This window comes from Dermacentor andersoni, chromosome 2 (assembly GCF_023375885.2).
Source record: "Dermacentor andersoni chromosome 2, qqDerAnde1_hic_scaffold, whole genome shotgun sequence".
NCBI classification, from domain to species: Eukaryota; Metazoa; Arthropoda; class Arachnida; order Ixodida; family Ixodidae; genus Dermacentor; species Dermacentor andersoni.
This window is the reverse complement of record NC_092815.1, coordinates 97,767,045-97,784,353: the sequence shown is the minus strand read 5'-3', so window position 1 is coordinate 97,784,353 and position 17,309 is coordinate 97,767,045. Positions and strand designations below refer to the sequence as shown.

At 44.2% G+C, this 17,309-nt stretch overlaps 1 protein-coding gene across 5 annotated transcripts in view; it reads right to left on the bottom strand.

Annotated features, from left to right (window-relative positions):
* Positions 1 to 17,309, bottom strand: part of LOC126541591 (calcitonin gene-related peptide type 1 receptor-like) — a 375,314-nt gene that overhangs the window by 113,106 nt on the left and 244,899 nt on the right. For 4 of the 5 annotated variants that reach the window (XR_011892806.1, XM_072286476.1, XM_072286477.1 and 1 more), the window contains one exon: positions 1,384 to 1,425. The exons of the other annotated variant lie outside the window; for it this stretch is intronic. The gene's annotated coding sequence lies outside the window, so the exon portion shown is untranslated. The remainder of the gene's footprint in view (positions 1 to 1,383; positions 1,426 to 17,309) is intronic. 5 annotated transcript variants of the gene reach the window in all.

The window sequence follows — 17,309 nt, the reverse complement described above, 5'->3', positions numbered from 1 at the left end:
GTTGCCGTATCTTCCCACTGGACATTAGTTATCCAAGTCTGGTCTGGTAATCTCTGCGCTAGGTCATTTTTATGCAGGCAAATTCATTCTATTGATTATTACTTTTTATTCTGCCACTGGTTCATAGCATACACACACAAAAAGAAAGGCTTTGTGAAGGTCCACATTGTAAAACTTATATAAATTTAAGTGCTTTGATCCTACTCTCCATCGGGGCTTCAGCACTATGTTTTATCCATAAGGAAGTGTGTGACGATGTGTGTGATTATATTCGAGCTAGAAAATGTTTACTATGCTGATAACAGTGTTCATTTGCATCTCTATTAAAATTCTAAATTACTTTCAGTCTAAATTTACGCGGGAATATTTATTTAATTTGTTTTAAATCTAATATTGTATCCATTTTGTGCTAACTATATAAAAAAGAATTATCTCATCCTCGATTTTTCAGCGTTTTCCAATTATCAATTCGTCCCTGTACCAGCGCGTTTAAACATCCCGATTATCAGCCCATCTCTCTCTGCGAGTATATGTGATGCCATATTTTGAAGACTCACGATGATCATTACCGCGGTGTGAAACCAGACCGGACACCATTGAATACCAAGCCAATTCAGAGACGCCACATTTCCAGTTTTGATTACATGCTGTTGCCGTTGTCTTTCTAACTTACGAGACACAACTTTCTGTTGCAAGGTCACAAATCCTGGCACAAAAACAAAAATCATTGTTAAAGCAGAGCACCTTTTCACTGCGTATATTGCCAGTCTTTGACCTCACTAAACGGCGTTCAGGTCTCATCTTTCTTGACTGCTTACACTGGCCGTTACAGCGGTCGATCAGCTGAACAAAGGTTTAGAGAAAGAGCTCATTGTGTTTTACGTGAGAAATAACCGTTTGGGGCTTTTGCTCCGCACATCTAGGAGTGATCTTCTAAACATTGCACTTCTTCATTTTTTTTTGCCAGCCACCACAGCAGGCAACGACTTTGATATGCGCCAACGGTGTGATTCGGCAGATCATCGTAACGCCCTTCAAATTTGTGTAACATGCAACGAAGGCAATAGCCTGCCCCTGGTGCAGATGTGCGTCGCACTGTTATAGAAATGACGTTCATTTCACTTTTAGAGGAAGCTGCATCTCTGATGGACCAGACATGCGCTTGCCTTGGGCTTGTTCTGGCTTTCTCCTGGCCGCTCGTCGTGGACGAATGCGGGGATACGGTGCTTTGTGTTCAAGCCACCCCTCACCCTAAACTACCCCCCACTCCAAAAAAAAAAAAAATCCACTGTATCACTAGTATTGTTGCGTTACAGTTTGTTTTGTGTTAGTTGCATAAATATGATTGATACCTTAGGGTATAAAAAGAACACGGTATCTTACCTCTACGTGAAGGCTGTCAATAAAGGCTAGTCATTCGGTGGTCTGCGCAGAGAAAAGAGAAGAAATAGCCAGCACAATATTGAACCGTGGGGAGTAAACAAATGCACTGCGATAAATGGTTGAAATTACAAATAGAAGCATTAATTCTTTCTTTCATTAATTCTTCATCGTTGTCTAACAGCTGCGAAAGTTCCTGCCGTCTGGCAGGAACTGTAGTAAATAGTAAGCCTCTTCAAATGTTGTATGTTCTGAAAAATAGTTTTGAAGACTAGAAACTGGCTTCTTGTGATCACAATTAGCGTATGCTTCAGGCGAGGGAACCTTCTCGTTCATTCTGAAGTGTTTCATATTGGGATGTCGAGGGCGCATTAAGTAAATTTCTTACAGCACGTCGCCCAAACGAGATTAGAAATGACACTTTTCTTCACTGCGTAAGAACTGAAAGAATCATTTATTAAAGTAAACCTATAAATAAAGCCCCCAGGAATAAGATGTTAACCATCTGCGATTAAATTTAACGCCGTAGCTACGCGAAACCATCAATGTAGATTATTGTTATTGCACCCAATTATTGTACCGCGGTGCCTTCGGAGCGTGCCATGGCGGCTCTACGGTTATAGAGTTCTGTTGCTGAGCATGACAATAGACGTTTCGTTCGTGGCCGCTTGCCTTCAGAAAGAAACCAATTTGGAAAGAGAGTGGTAGAAAAACAAATCAGTAGAAAAACAAAGCAGTAGAGAATAAAAAAAAAAAGCATCGTACGTTTCGGGGACTGACACAAACCTGCAACGGCGAATGCCACGCGAAACTTGAAACGTAAGAAAGATTGTTAGCGCAAGTTTCTAGTCTGAGAAAGATATCGTCCGAAGTTGCGCGAGCCTATACGCACGAATGGCTTAGGTGCGGAAAAATGAGCGCCTCGAAAACGTCAAATCAGCATAGGTCAGCTGCTTCACGAGACAGGCGCACGCAATGAATGCGGTTGCATCGAGAAGCATGGTTGCTTAGATGCAAACATATTGGCCACCTGGTAGGCTCTGTATAGGGTAGAATAGCACACAGAACACTATGGGGTACTCAACAACCAGGCTGGACAGAACATTGCTATTTAGGGATAGAACTCGCACGCACGCACGCACGCACGCACGCACGCACGCACGCACGCACGCACGCACGCACGCACGCACGCACGCACGCACGCACGCACACACACACAGTCCACGTTAATGAGTTAAGCTACTGCGCGACATTGAGCTGACGTAACCGGTGCAAATAGCAGCACCCAAAGCACTCTGGGGGACTCAACAACGAGCGAATGGCTGGACAGAACATTACTATTTAGTGATAGCACTCGCCCGAAACCTGCGAGCAAGTAATACACCAGAAAGCTCATCTCGAAAATCTTACGGCGAGCTCCGAGGTTTATTTCCTCTAGCGAGCAATGATGGCTCGCACCTTGAAACATGTAGAGGCACTGTAGGCGAGCGTGGCCAGAACGACCGTAACCGACGTCTCTGGTATCTCGCTGCTTGCCGGCGTATAGTTTACCCTAGACACTCAGGCCTAATTCATACTGACGGCCGTTTTTCTTTTCTGTCTCTCTATTCGTCTGTACAGCGTCCATCCGTCGTTCGCTTTCAATAATACTTTTTGCAACAGACAAAATGACTGACGTCACGTCGTAAAGACAACGTCCGTGGCAGCAGAGACCACAAGGGGGCGAAGATATTTTATTACTTCTTACGAGCGACATGGGGGTGCTGAACCATCGCAGTAGGTGTGTATGAGACTCATCTGATGCGCAGACATTAGCCTGACGCTGGGTAACAAGGTAAACGTCGTACGCTGCCACGAATAAAATAAAATAAAACAGAAAATAAAACACACGCGAAATCTTGGAGTGCACATCCCTGGAGAGCTAAACGGTTTCGTCGGCAAGGGCTTCTTGAAGTATCCCGAGAAGGACGGAACGGCAGTAACATGGCGACTGTAATTTCACTGCCGCGCCGGCACTTTCTTCGTGAGTTTGCTCTGGAGGTGGTAGCGAGCCGACGTACGTGTTGAGCCAAGGCTGACTCGTGCTCCGGTGTTTATTCCTGGGAGAAATGACGAACGACATCAGCTCGGGGAGACGCCGCTGGCGGCGTTAAAGAATCCCCCTGAAGAAGAACTGTATAGGAGTGCCGGTGTCGTAAACGTCGAAAGCGTTATTATTGCGTCCTTGTATATTTTTCGTACTTTACGGAGACCTCGTTTCGTTAGAGAAACGTGTTCTGTACTTTGTCTTCGTTAGGTGATTCCTCGGTGCACAAACTCGGCGAGAAAGTAAATAAATAAGGAAACAATATGCTGCTGCCCCAATCAACTGATCTGTTTGTTTTCCCCTGTTGCAAGTTAAAGAGGGTGAGATAAAGAGAGAGAGAGAGGCTGCTTGCTGTATAATTAGACAATTAGGCCTTATACGTGAGTCTAACCTTGAAGCCAATTTCTAACCTTGACAAAATGGCGTAAATTGTTTTCGATGACGTTGATGCTAGTCAACAATCCGGGCTCGCAGTTTAGTTTAAATGCACTGATACTAGTACACGCACGTTACTTGTGTTAAATTATTCCTTCTGGAGACTTGTTTTAAACTGTGCTCTTGCACTTTTGAGCAGATGTTGGTATGATGCCTTAAACAGGAGATGTCGGTGTAGCCATATTCTTTAGGATAATTCATTCCGAATTTCCGCTGAATAATATCGCCTAAAAGAAGTTCAATTTCCACTGTGATGATAGTGGTATTCCAGAACGCCACCCACAAGGTGACTGTAAGCCACCTAGTTGATAACGTATGCTTTCTTCTTCAACAGGTTGTCAACCCCGAAAATTTGCGGAGTACGGGATGTCAGAAAGCGTTCAATTTCCGAGCAGCCTGTAATAGTAGTCAGTAAAACAGAACATCACAATGTTGTTCACATGCACTAGTAGAGGCTGTAAATGCGAATACTAGGCTGCGTTGTGAGGCTGCGCGCATATTCAGCTTTTTCTCAGGTCTCGTGTTGCGTAAAACTTTGCGGTTGGCTGTACAATTACTCAGTCAAGAGTGCGCTGCTTCTATACTACTATAGACAGGGATTCAGATTTGAGTTTTGCGGAAGCAGCCGTGCGTGCTAATCTGGAGCAACAACATAAATACGTACAGCGACTTGTTCGTAGCGGCAAACAATAGCGTGAACCCTTGGCACCAAACCAGAGGAGAATAACCAACTCTTGTTATTTTTCATGCCGCCTTCGCCGCACCGGATCACTGCGCGCGACGGAACAATGGTGCCTTGTTAAGGATACGGGGAAAAGGGCCTCCCTTCCATCGAGCTTAGTCACTGACTCGCTCAGGGCGGACGCCCAGACTATTCCGCGGCAAAAGGAGAGCCACCAGCCCTTTACCATTCTTGTGTTGGATCCATCGCATACAGAAAACAAATGCAATCTCGCTTCCATTCCAAGGCGTGTAGAGAACACGCGCTGTCAGATCGACACAGCCAATGGCTTCATGAAAAGGCAAATGCAAGGCCCGGCACGCTGCGGCGAACTTGTGCCACGACTTTGAGAGAGAGAGAGAGAGAGAGAGAGGTTTGCCTAGCGGGAACGCCTAGCATTACCACTCCCGATGAATCAGGTGAGACTATAAGTGAGCCTATTGCACTTTCTTCCCGAAAGCTTTTTGCCACCTTCTCCTACCATGATTATTTTTTGTGCTTATAGAAAACTTACTGCATTTAACTTAGTCCAATGTATCAATGGAGCAGGTGCGTTGCTTTAGCCAGTGGTATAGGGAGAGGCTAGAGGCAGACTTGTGCGATGTGCAAAAAGGCTTTAGCAGTTTTGTATGAGGATGGCTCCCAAAACCGGCGTCCTTTGCTTCCCTATCCTTTGAATGCACAGTGAACGCTGCCGCGTATACGCGCGTCAAATTTTTACCACTTCTGTTTTGTTTACTTATCTTTTTGCCCTTCCCTTCTCAGCCTGTGAAAGGTAACAAACCAGGCGGGCGCATCATTGCACACTGTCTGTACCCCTCCTTCTCTCTCTTTCTCCGCGAACTTCGCCCGAATGCACATTTGGAGCCAAAGCGGACACTGCTAGTGAACTGAAACAAGGAGAAGTGGCTTGCCATGTGCAGTGGTCTTGTGAGGCTTTTCAAGAGAAGGCGATTGTGGCGGAATGGCGATGAGCTTGACGATAACGGCCGAGTAAGGGTACCGGGAAGCGTGCATTGCGACTGCAGTACAAGCTCGTGGTACCAAGGAAAGTTATAAGGATAACGTACAAGCCATTTAAAGAGGGTAACTGGGCAAGTTGGTATTGGTTTATGGTTGGCAATAAGCAGCGCACCGGAAATGAGGACGAAGGCGTGTAACCCAGCACTGAATCGGTGACTTTCAACGGCAGCTTTTTCGAAGGAAACGAGTTAATATGCACTTACTGGGCCTCCGCTTGCAAGGCAACAATTGAACGTGTCAAATGATCATGGTTAGAATAGTTAAAACGAAAGGACAAACAATGTAGAAGAAAAATGGGAACTTACGGGAAAAGACACAACAAATCCAATGCGCACCACGCGACTGTCAGTGATTCACATAACCTATCAATCAAATCTCGTAATTTTGGAGGTCTTTTCTGAGCTGACTGACATAAGTCAGTCCTGCCTTATGCGTGCTGCAGGCTTCACTTAGTTCGGGTGTCAATTCGTCTTAGTGGAGAAATAGAATTTCGGTGCGCCACCGGACTTCTCGTTCTTATTGCTCTACTATGATTAGCCGTAAATCGTCTAGGTTTCTCTGAAAGCGTGATAACACCGCTGGTGCAGGCTAACCAGGCACTGACGGGAGGAGTGGGGGCGGGCACGCACGGACAGCCGTGGATGCAGCAGGAACAAGTTCGAAGAAAATTCATATCGCTGCGAATAAGCATCTTTATTTAGTGTTCACGGGAAATATTGAGGGGGGAATGATCAGCAGGAGGGACCTCCAGGAACCGATCAACACGGAGTTTGCGCGCACATTTGAAAAAGATGCAAAAGCGGGTTATCAATAGAAGAAATATTTGAACTTTTATACGCAGAATTTGAAGCTAATGTCAGCCGCGGGCATGTCTAGCATGTATATACATATATATATATATATATATATATATCGCAGAAATTTTGCTAAGGGGTGGTTGGGGCCTTTTGCCTTTCTCTAACGATTCCGAGGAAACGTTCTTTTTCTTATTCTAACCTAAATGAATATCACTTGCCCATTATATAAATTAAGTTTCCGGAGAATCATGCAAGAAAAATTGTTTTACAGTGAACACTTTCGGTAACACTGAGGACATATCGAAAACTACTTTAACACTCTGTTTAAACTGCGGACAACTGACGATGTGATAAACTGATCGCAGTTATCGCACTTTATATTTGCTCAAAGATTCTGGATGACTTTCGGAATTCTCATTTGCCTACCATAAATGCCTCTGTCTTGCTTTTTTCAGAAAGGTGAGCCTGTATGCACTGACATTTTTTTGGGGTATTTAGCTTTTCGGAGAAGTTTGTACGGACGTAATGTGTTTGCTACGTGGCCAATCTCACGTTGCGGGTTATACATGGTGGGCGAACGTCTTGGCCCAGTTAGACGTGCGGAACCGTAGCGTATATGTGGGTACTCAGTGCAGTGCGGGTGAAACTTGTCCCAGCCTTTTGTCTCTGTATGTTCATGTGTGTCGCTTAGGACTGTACACTATCTTGATTTACTCTTCTTTTTTTGGCAAACTATGTTATGAATACTTTCTAACCTACGACGCCGCTTCCTTTCTATTTTGACAGTATTTATTTATAACTGTTACTATATTACGTGAAGGTGAGTAGTCGCCATTATAGGGTGACTTGCGACCCCCTGTATTTCAGAACGTTCCTCCGCTGAGTAGTTCACCTAGACTCGAAAAAGTTGATGCCAGAGCCCCTCCTCGCCAAAAGTGGTAAATATGGTTCACTGGCTCTCATAGGCAATTCTTGAGAAACGTAGCATCATCTTCAGCCCAGGGGTGGCGCTGTACTCAACGTGGCTTTCAACTTTCAACTCAACTTTCCGTATGGAAGAAAAAACAATAACAGTAAAGGGGAAGAGAAATGCAGCCATAATGAAGCACAGAGCGCTATGGGGATACAATAGGTACGAAGCGCTCCGGAGTATGTAGAAATGTGTAATGGTTATAGGACTTACTTTTGGAAATGCGCTTGTGTGCTTTAAATCAGTGGTACACTCAGGACTCGGTAGGAACCAAAGGTCAGTGGGACGCCTCGCATTGGGCGCTTACGCGAAGACTACAAACGAAGCTGTGCAGGGTGATATGGGCTGGACTAGTTTTGAAGTGAGGGAAGCTAACAGTAAAATTGATTATGAAGAACGACTAAGGAATATGGAAGAAAGTAAATGGGCTGGGAGAGTGTTCAGGTATCTGTACAGGAAAAACGTTGATTTACGGTGGAGGAAAATAACTAGGAAGCTTACCAGCAAGTATGCGGCTTGTAGGGTGGGCAACACAGCAACAAGGAACGTCAAGCGGAAAGTCAGAGATGCTGAAACAATCTCATGGGTGGCGGCAATGCAGAAGAAACCGGCCATGAGTAACTACTTGAGAGGAAAAAACGAAATCAGGAAAGAAACAATTTATGATAACTTAAAGGGAAGCTCATTACTTTTCGAAGCGAGATCGGTATGCCTTAGAGCACGCACCTATAAAGCTAGATATAAGAAGGAAGAAGAAGCCTGTACTTGCTGCGGTAGAGCTAAGGAAACGATGGAGCATATTTTATTAGAATGTGAAGACATCTGCCCAGCGGTTGATTTAGGCACCACTGGCCTCCTTGAAGCCCTTGGGTTCAGCGAGAGCAGGGTAAAACTAAACATGTCCGCAATAGAGATTAGTAAGAGGTGATTGGACGATTGATGGAAGAAAAGTAGGGAAACGACAGAAAACGGAGACGTACAAAAGCAAAGTTCGCAACAGGTGGTCAGAAAATTTGGTTGTGGGAGTTCATATTGTTTTTTTTTCTTTATTTCTTTTTTAACCTAGGTAGGACATTAGGCAGCATAATAGCAAGAGCTTGGTGGCGCAACTCACCGCCCCGTTCCAAAGGGGACGCTCATAACATCCATCCATTCATTCATCGGAGTGGAGGAAGGTAGTCGAGTCGAGGTTTGTTCACAACTCACATGAACTCTCACAACTCACATGAAGCAGAAGAAGGGGAAGCGAATGATCCGATTTCGGTTAGTCAAAACAATATGAAAGCAACACTAAAAAAAAAAGACATCTCTCTGAAACGACCCTCTAGCAAAAAAGCCGGCTTTTTCGCACAGCCACATCAGCGTAACCTGCAGATTGCTGGTCCGTCTACACGTGCGAAGCTAGACCTAAAGGCTCTAGTGAAGGCGACATTCACCTTCTTTAATTATACGCTACCATCTACGTTAAAAAGTCGTATCAAGCATTTCTGAAATATTGTCAAGTGTAAGAAAGACAACCAAACAACGCTGCTTAATGAATCAGGTTACATTGTACTCCCTTATCCTTGCGCATACTTCTTTAATAAGACTTCTAGCAACGCATTTTCTGATGCAGCAACCTCAAATGACCCCGCATTCAAATATGAACACATTTTCCATGGACGCGATTGTAATTGATTGATCCGGTACCTTAGCTATCACTAATAAACTCTATCCATCATTTTCTTCTATATATAGTATTGATGGCACTGCTCTCAAGTTGCTGCTCAACACAAAATAATATAGCGTCATTATTGCGAGCTACATATTTAACAAATCATTAAACGAAGCAGCTATACACGCTGATTGGGGAAAAAAGGAAAAATAATACCACTACACAAATCCGGTGATGTTCAAACCCATCTTAACTATCCCCCCATATTTCTCACTTCAGCCCCATGTACAATTTTGGAGCACATCTTCACTCACCTTGCTAATTTTCTTGAAACTAACCGTGTCTCACTTTCATCGTAACGTGGTTTTCGCAAGTCTCTTTTCTGTGAAACCGAATTTCTTTTATTCGTTGCGCCCCGATGCCGGGGCGCAACTATGGGCTGTCCAGAGGGCCCACGATGCGGCGGTCGGGCATGGCCTGACCGCCGCATCGGGCATGGCCTGATCCATCCATCCATCCATCCATCCATCCATCCATCCATCCATCCATCCATCCATCCATCCATCCATCCATCCATCCATCCATCCATCCATCCATCCATCCATCCATCCATCCATCCATCCATCCATCCATCCATCCATCCATCCATCCATCCATCCATCCATCCATCCATCCATCCATCCATCCATCCATCCATCCATCCATCCATCCATCCATCCATCCATCCGTCCGTCCATCCGTCCGTCCGTCCGTCCGTCCGTCCGTCCGTCCGTCCGTCCGTCCGTCAACGACGGTCATGCCTCTCTTGACAGTAACTCTCTAAGAGACTCCGTGTCTTTAGACTTCGGTTAAGCATATTACATGGTAAGCCACAAACTGCTTTTCACATATACCCACCTTGCGTGGTTAAGTTAAGAGCCATTAGTGCTTGAATGGGTTGAATAATTCCTATCTAACCTCTCACCTGCTAATACCTATGTTTCCTTCGAGGCCACAGCCAACTCAGGCGTGTTGAAAGGTTCGGTTTATTCTCCCGTGCTCGTTCTAATTTACATAAACAGTTTACACACTTATATTTCAAATTCTGCCCAGACTTTCTTTGCCGATAATTGCGTTATCTAGCGTAAAGTAACTCTCCCTTCTCATATCAGAACTCTGCAAGTTGACCGTAACAATATATCCGCTTGGCGTATGCAATGACACATAGAGTTAAACTTCTCCAAACGTAAATCTATGCGAACTTCTCGTACTAACTCACCTTGCCCTGACTACTCCTTTAACAACATCTTTCTTGAATCAGTTTTTATTTATGAATACTTGGGTGTCCACATTACTAATAACCTGATATGGAATAAGTGCGTCGAATACATAACATACTTAAAGCGCAACTTAAACCTTTCTCCAGCTTCTCCTAAAAAAGCCATTGTGTCTCGCATACGTACGACCTATCCTCAACTATGCTTCTTCGATCTGGGATCCTGGTCGCTATACATTAACCATCTTGGAAGCGTACAGAGCCGTTTGGCACGTTTAGAAGCCATCAGTGTAATCAACATGAAACTTAACCTTAGTCTTACATCTCTTGTCCCTCGCAGGATACTGTCTTGTCTTTGCCTCTTCTACCAGCTCTACGACCACAACAATGCCTTAAGAGAAGCCTCCTATCTGAGTATATGGGAACGGAGAAATCAATTTTCTCGGTAACCACGTCACCAAATTTGCTGAAATGTATTGCATTTAAAATAAAAAGTTTATTACTACTGACTGCTGGTAGCAAAACATTGATTTAGGCCGCGAATATTTCAACAAATGTTGTTTAAAATGGTAAATATTCATAAAATGGATCTATGATGTTTACAATTCTGTCACTCCGCAATGGCAAATAATATCAAAATTCAGTAAATTGCATTTAGGAATGCATCTAAAGCGCAGAATATTGATGTGTTATAAATAGTTCTTAACGGCACCCCTAATATGTAAGCACAATTCCTACCATATCCTTGTGAAAATTCGAACGAATTCACGTAAGATTTAAATTAAGATATAAAAATGTTTCGCTTTGGATGCCGTAGTGGTTGCAGTTTACAGAATTTCGATATCTGTTCTTGGTGCTGAGTTGGGGATTTGTCAACTTCGTGCTTCTATCTTTTTTTCTAGCTTAGCAATTTTCGACAATATTTATGAAAAACTCTGACCCCGAAATTTCGCTTCTAGCACTCAGTAGAATTTAACTTTCTCTCTTAAATGCAACAAATTTCATTAAATTTGACCCATGGGTTACCTCAGAAAAGCATTGCTGCGTTTCACGTGTACTTTAACAGGCGGCATCGGAGTTGGGCCCGAGTTAAAGCTTCCCATTAACATTATTCTGTACCTTTTCTCCTCCTCATGTTTCTTCTCGCATTGAGCATCAGCATAAAGTAGACTTTTCACGACACAGAACGGTAACGTATCTCAACTCGTACCTCCCCAAAACTACTGCATGCAGAGGTTAGAATAATGTGCCTGCATTTTTGTTCGCCATCACAGATTCAAATAGTTTTTTCACAGCGCTTACTAATGCCATCTAACACATACCTCACATGAAATCCTTATGCCCACTACTGTAGTCTGTTCCCCGTGTTATCTATTTGTTACTTATTACTAGAATTTTTTGCTGCGCTTTGCTGTATTAAAGTGTCATTTTCTTATATTGTTGCCATTGCCTTTGTTCTATCACGTCTTGTATCATGTAAGTCGTGATGCTATGTTAGCTCCTCAATGCTTTCTCTAGGCCCTTAGGGTAAATGGAACAAATGCAAGGGCTATGGGGTTTTACATACCAAAACGACCATTTGATTATGAGGCACGTCGTAGTGGGGGAGTCCGAATAAATTTTGACCACCTGGAGTTCTTTAACGTGCACCTAATGCACGCTACACGGGCGTTTTTGCACTCCACTCCCAACGAAATGCGGCCGCCGCGGCCGGGTTTTGATCCTGCGCCTTGCGGCTTAGCAACGCAAAGCAGTAGCCACTGCGCTACGACGGCGGGGTCAAATAAGCAAGTAAAGCCAAGGAAACCACAGGGGAAATTATTTGTTGTGTTTAAGTGTAGAAATTATAAGGTAAAGGGAAATGAAAGAGGACGAAAAAACAGCAGCATGCAACAGGTGGGAGACCAACCCAGACATCTGACATGGTGCACCTTCGAATATTGTGAAGTCACGGGTTTTTCTTCTGTCTGTCTTTCTTTTTTGTCTTTTTTTTATGCGCCAATTAAATGCTCGTGATGATCACAGGCAAGGCCTCTCACTCCGCTTCCGAAGCCACCGTTTGCTGAAGCTAAGCAAAGTTCGAACATTAGCATTATAGCAAGACCGTCCTCCTTGAGGTTTTTCAATATGTGTGAGATGTCAGACCCTGTGTACCGCGATATGTGATGCGTGTCGAGGTCAGAGATACTACACACCATTTGACATTAAACAAAAAAAGAAGAAGAATATTATGCAACGTTGGCGAAATCATGTCTGGTGAAAACGGGACAGTAGTCATTAAATAGCATCAACGCCAGTATCCTGTGACTTTTATCCGTTCTGTCAAATTGTATTGGATAAATTTTGCTTCTCTGATTATCTTACAGCAAAGCTGTTTATGGTGAGCTTGTGGCGGATCTCGTCTCCGTGGGCATAGACCAACAATTTTTCATACGTGGGCCGATCCCGGAGATAGTGCAATAACGGGCCGACCCGCAGCGGAAGTGAAGCAGGCGTTAAGCACTTCCAATACCTGGACAGATCCTGAAGATAGTGCAATGCCGGGCCAACCCGCGGCGTAAGCCCTCCCCATACGTGTGCCGATCCCGAAGATAGTGCAATATCGGACCGAACCGCGGCGGAGGTGCAGTTCGCCATTAAGGGGCCCACAGCTTCGACGGTCATCCTTCTTCACAGAGTGGAAAGGCACTGAATTTTAGCTTTCTTATGTGTCTATACATAACGAGAACGAACGGCTTTCCACCCCTTTCAGCCCTACGCCCCAACCCCAACCCTAATTTGTGGGTTCTGTATTGTCTGTACCGATACCTATGGACCTGTTGCGTGCCTGGTGCGAGTTATATCAGAGAGGTACGCACGCTGGTTACCTACCAGTATACATTGTAAGCGAGACCGATCTAGAAGAAAAGGGAAAACAATTAAGGGAAGTGAATCCAACTAAGTCTCTGAATTATGCGCATATATATCTACGTGCGCAAAGCTAACAGGATAGCAATCTAGACGAACTGACCCGAGTGTCTGGAGCTTTTCGGTGAAACGGGGCGAACAAGGTCGACTGGCTATCAGTCTGTGCGGTTCATTTCACATGCCTTCCAGTGCGTAAAGCTCTAGCGAGTTTCGTGCTCTTACAAGTCACTGCACGCTCATCTCCATCTTGGTTTGCCTCTCGTTTCTCAAGTTTTTATTTCTTGCCAAGAAGGAAGCCCCTGGCTAAACATGTTTTTCTGTATTGCCCATCAGCTATAATGCCCGTCCATAAATCGTCGATGCGCGCACAGACTTTGGTAAGGAATTGTCAGTAAGATTTTTATGTAATTACTTTAAAATAACATGTCATTGTACTTTTATTCTTTTCTTGTGTTTATTTGCGGTTCTTTGTTAGTAGTTGTTACTGTAACTAGACAAACTTGCAATGCTAGTGTCTACCTTAAGTTTGTATTTATTTCTTTGCTGCTTTTTAATTGTACTACACCTTCCTTTTACGGACAGGAGGTCTCCATACATCTTTACGCTCTGTGACCTCCTACTGCATATTGCATTTTCAATGTGCCCCGGGCCCCACGAGAGGGCACGCCCTTGGATGACAATTTCACAAAGTTCACAATAGGGGATCAGAAAATTTGGTTATGGGAATTCATAGTGGTTTTTTTTTCTTTTCTTTTTCTTCTACTTTAACCTAGGTAGGACTTTCGGCAGCATAATAGCAAGAGCTTGGTGCAAGGATTTTGATGTTCTTTTGGGTATTTCTTTTAGAGCCAAGCTGTTTATGGCTAGTCTTCCATGCGTTTTTGTTCTGCGTCAAGAAAAACTATTACCAGCAATAGCTCATACCCCCCTAAGCAATGAAAAAATGTAATGGCGCATCCTTTTCGTAGAAAAGAGGATATATATATATATATATATATATATATATATATATATATATATATATATATATATATATATATATATGTGTGTGTGTGTGTGTGTGTGTGTGTGTGTGTGTGTGTGTGTGTGTGTGTGTGTGTGTGTGTGTGTGTGTGTGTGTGTGTGTGTGTATAAATGTATGTATGTATGTATAGTCGTCTACGTAAATGTATATAAATAAATGTGTATGCATGCCTTTCGTCACGGATGACCGGCGATTAAGACAATTCATGCGTTCGTACCTTTGTTCAAAATTCTGTGTGACCTCTGTGCCGTGTCCTAAAAAGCTTCGCTGGTCATCCACCTTGACAGAGTTGAATGGCTCATGACTTTTTTTTTTTTTTAATATAATGGTTATATTGACTAAAGTAATTATTCGTGCAACTCTTAGGGGTCCAGTAATATGAGAAAAGCTACGTTTCGTGGAGGTTACTGGGATAGAAGCCAATAATGCAGTGTAGGATGGGAGCACGGGTCAACCGCTAGATTATCAGTCGACATGCACTGCGTTTGCACCATTTTAACGCATACAGCACTGGCCCAATATTGACTGGCCTGCAAGCGCGAGCTTTCCCAAAGGGCTGCTCACTTTGAAGACAGGACGGTGCATTACTTTCTCGTAGAAACTTTCTCGTGGTCCCTCTAGGAACAGTAAAAACAAAGAAAATTTAAATGACTTAAATTTATCTAAGAAGAGACCAATCCCGCTAATTAGTGCGTTTCTTAGTGGCACGAGCAAGAGTTCTTTCTTCAAAGCCGAATACAATTAAGTCAACGAATTCTTAAAAAAACACCCCGGAGGCTTGATGGACAGACGATGCCCAAGTTTAATGTCGGACAACGAATAAAAATCAAGCACAATGAAATCAGCGAGGAAATTACAAGGCTGCATTAGGCGCGCGGGTACAGGCCGCCTTATTTCGGTGTGCTGTGCTTCAGTGACGCAATATGGAGGGACAGCCTCCAGCAGACTTCATTTGGACCGCTACAAATGCATCGCAGCGGTCAATTTGACAAGGCCTTAAGGCGGTAAGTTGGGACGGCGAAAGGTTTTTGAGAAAAAGCTCTCTCACGCGAGCGCCTTTCACAAAGCGTCCCTGCAGCACCTCTTTGGAACTCTTCGCCCGTCTTGCTGCAGATAACACTGAGCTGAACTTTTTGTGCTGTCTGTCTCGTAGTGATGGCCGCGATTAGAGGTAACCTCCAATCTAGCAGAGTGAAAGCTATGCACTTTTGTAGAATTGGTGCAATCATTGCATTTTTTCTAATTGCCGAAGGAATGAGGCGGGTCACTTGGTACGAAGAAGTTCATGTGTGGACAAAGAAACGAGATGATCAGGGGAGTGGGAGGTTGGGAAAGAGGGACAAGGGCAGTAGGGAAGCTGCCTTGAAGGGTCGCCATTCGTCACGGTGAGGTGCTCATTCGAGGGCGGAGATAAAACAGCGATCATTTGCAATTCTGCCCGGAATTAGGCTGAAAGGTTTCGAGTGCGCTGTCTTTGAAGTATCGGGCTTGTCCTTTCCCCTGGCGGCGGAATAAAAGGGCAGCGTAATGTGAATTTGTTAAAGGAGTTACGCCGCGCTGATGCGGTATATACATAGGAACCGTCTAAGCAACACATGCGAAGAGAGACGACAGAGGAGTGCTGTTGCCGAAGTAAAAAACGAAAGAAAAAGCAACCCGCCAGGGTAATTAGGGCGTGGCGCTTCTCAATGTCCCAAGCTACTGCACCTGGCGTCGAGGCGCACCGGTTGTCACACACTCTAATTTCTGATGCAGCGGTTTGCGACTAGTCGGATTGTTCCAAATTATTTCGGCCCGATTGATCAATTGCCGCGAAAAAAGTTATGGTTAGGTAGGGTCAGGCTAGAAACAGTATCAAAGAAAAAAATTAGCATGACTGGTTAGGAATTTTCTCAGCAAGAAACTCGTTGTTGCCACCATCGACTTGCTGCATCCAGTAACCTTGACGGAAGAAAAATAGCTGCAGATTATCTTTATGCGCTTATAACTTCAAGGCACATGTTGATGACAGATACAATTAATTCACCGACTTGCAGCTTAAGGTGCCCTTGTGGAAGGGCGCCAAACCTTTACAAGAAAAAAAGAACTACTTTAATTGGTTTTCAAATGACTAAAGTTCAAAATTGGTTGTCTCTCCCCATTGAAACAGTCGATCACGAATATGAGCCATACAATGGCAACGTAGTTTTTGGCTTACATACAGCGTCAGGGTTGCCTCCCTGACGTGTCAGTTATACTTCACGTGGGCAAACTACACTAACGCTCTCTGAGGCAGCCTTCTGCAAATTTTTGGCCCACGGTTTAGACATGCTTTTCATCGCGTACACCATTCCGAGACAATTTCCGGACATAAAATATAGCATAAAACATTTCCCTTATATTTTCGGACTGTCCTGTTTTCATAGTACTTGTTTTCGCTGCGATAGTTGCATCACTTGCTAAATCTTACGCTTAGTCAAACCGTATTTGAAGCACACATTAAAAAAAAAAAAAAAAACAGCACAAAGCTATTACGCCTTTCTTCGATACTCGACCGAGATATTGACATTCGCTTCTGGCAGTAATAGCCCAAGCTTGTAACATAGCACGCTGCAGCAAGGGGGAGCAAAACAATTAATGTTGGAAACAAAATTGTTTTACCATCGTAAGACACTACACACGTCGGTATCACAGCAACATACTGTGGTACCCCTGCTACGTTTGGTTGGCTAACTGCTGCGTTTGGCTAACTTTTTTATTATTCGTATTGTTCCGTTGGTCCTCCTGTGACTCGGCGGGGTCATTGCCCTTAACGCTTGAGTATGTTTTGAGGCTTACGTTACTCCTGCGATTCTCGAGTTGCTCTTTGGCGTGTTCACAGCGGCATGCTTCGAAAGCAACCTCCCGAGATAAAGACACCGTGTTCATTTATGCTGCAAGGGTTGCGCAAGTCGACCGTGCAGTCTCCGTCGGAGGATAAGCGGGAGACCGTTGGCGAAGATTCCTTGTCTGCCTTTGCCCACGTCTGCGGGGCTCCGTATTCGCTCATCTGTGCTTCTGACCACAGGTACTATGGTG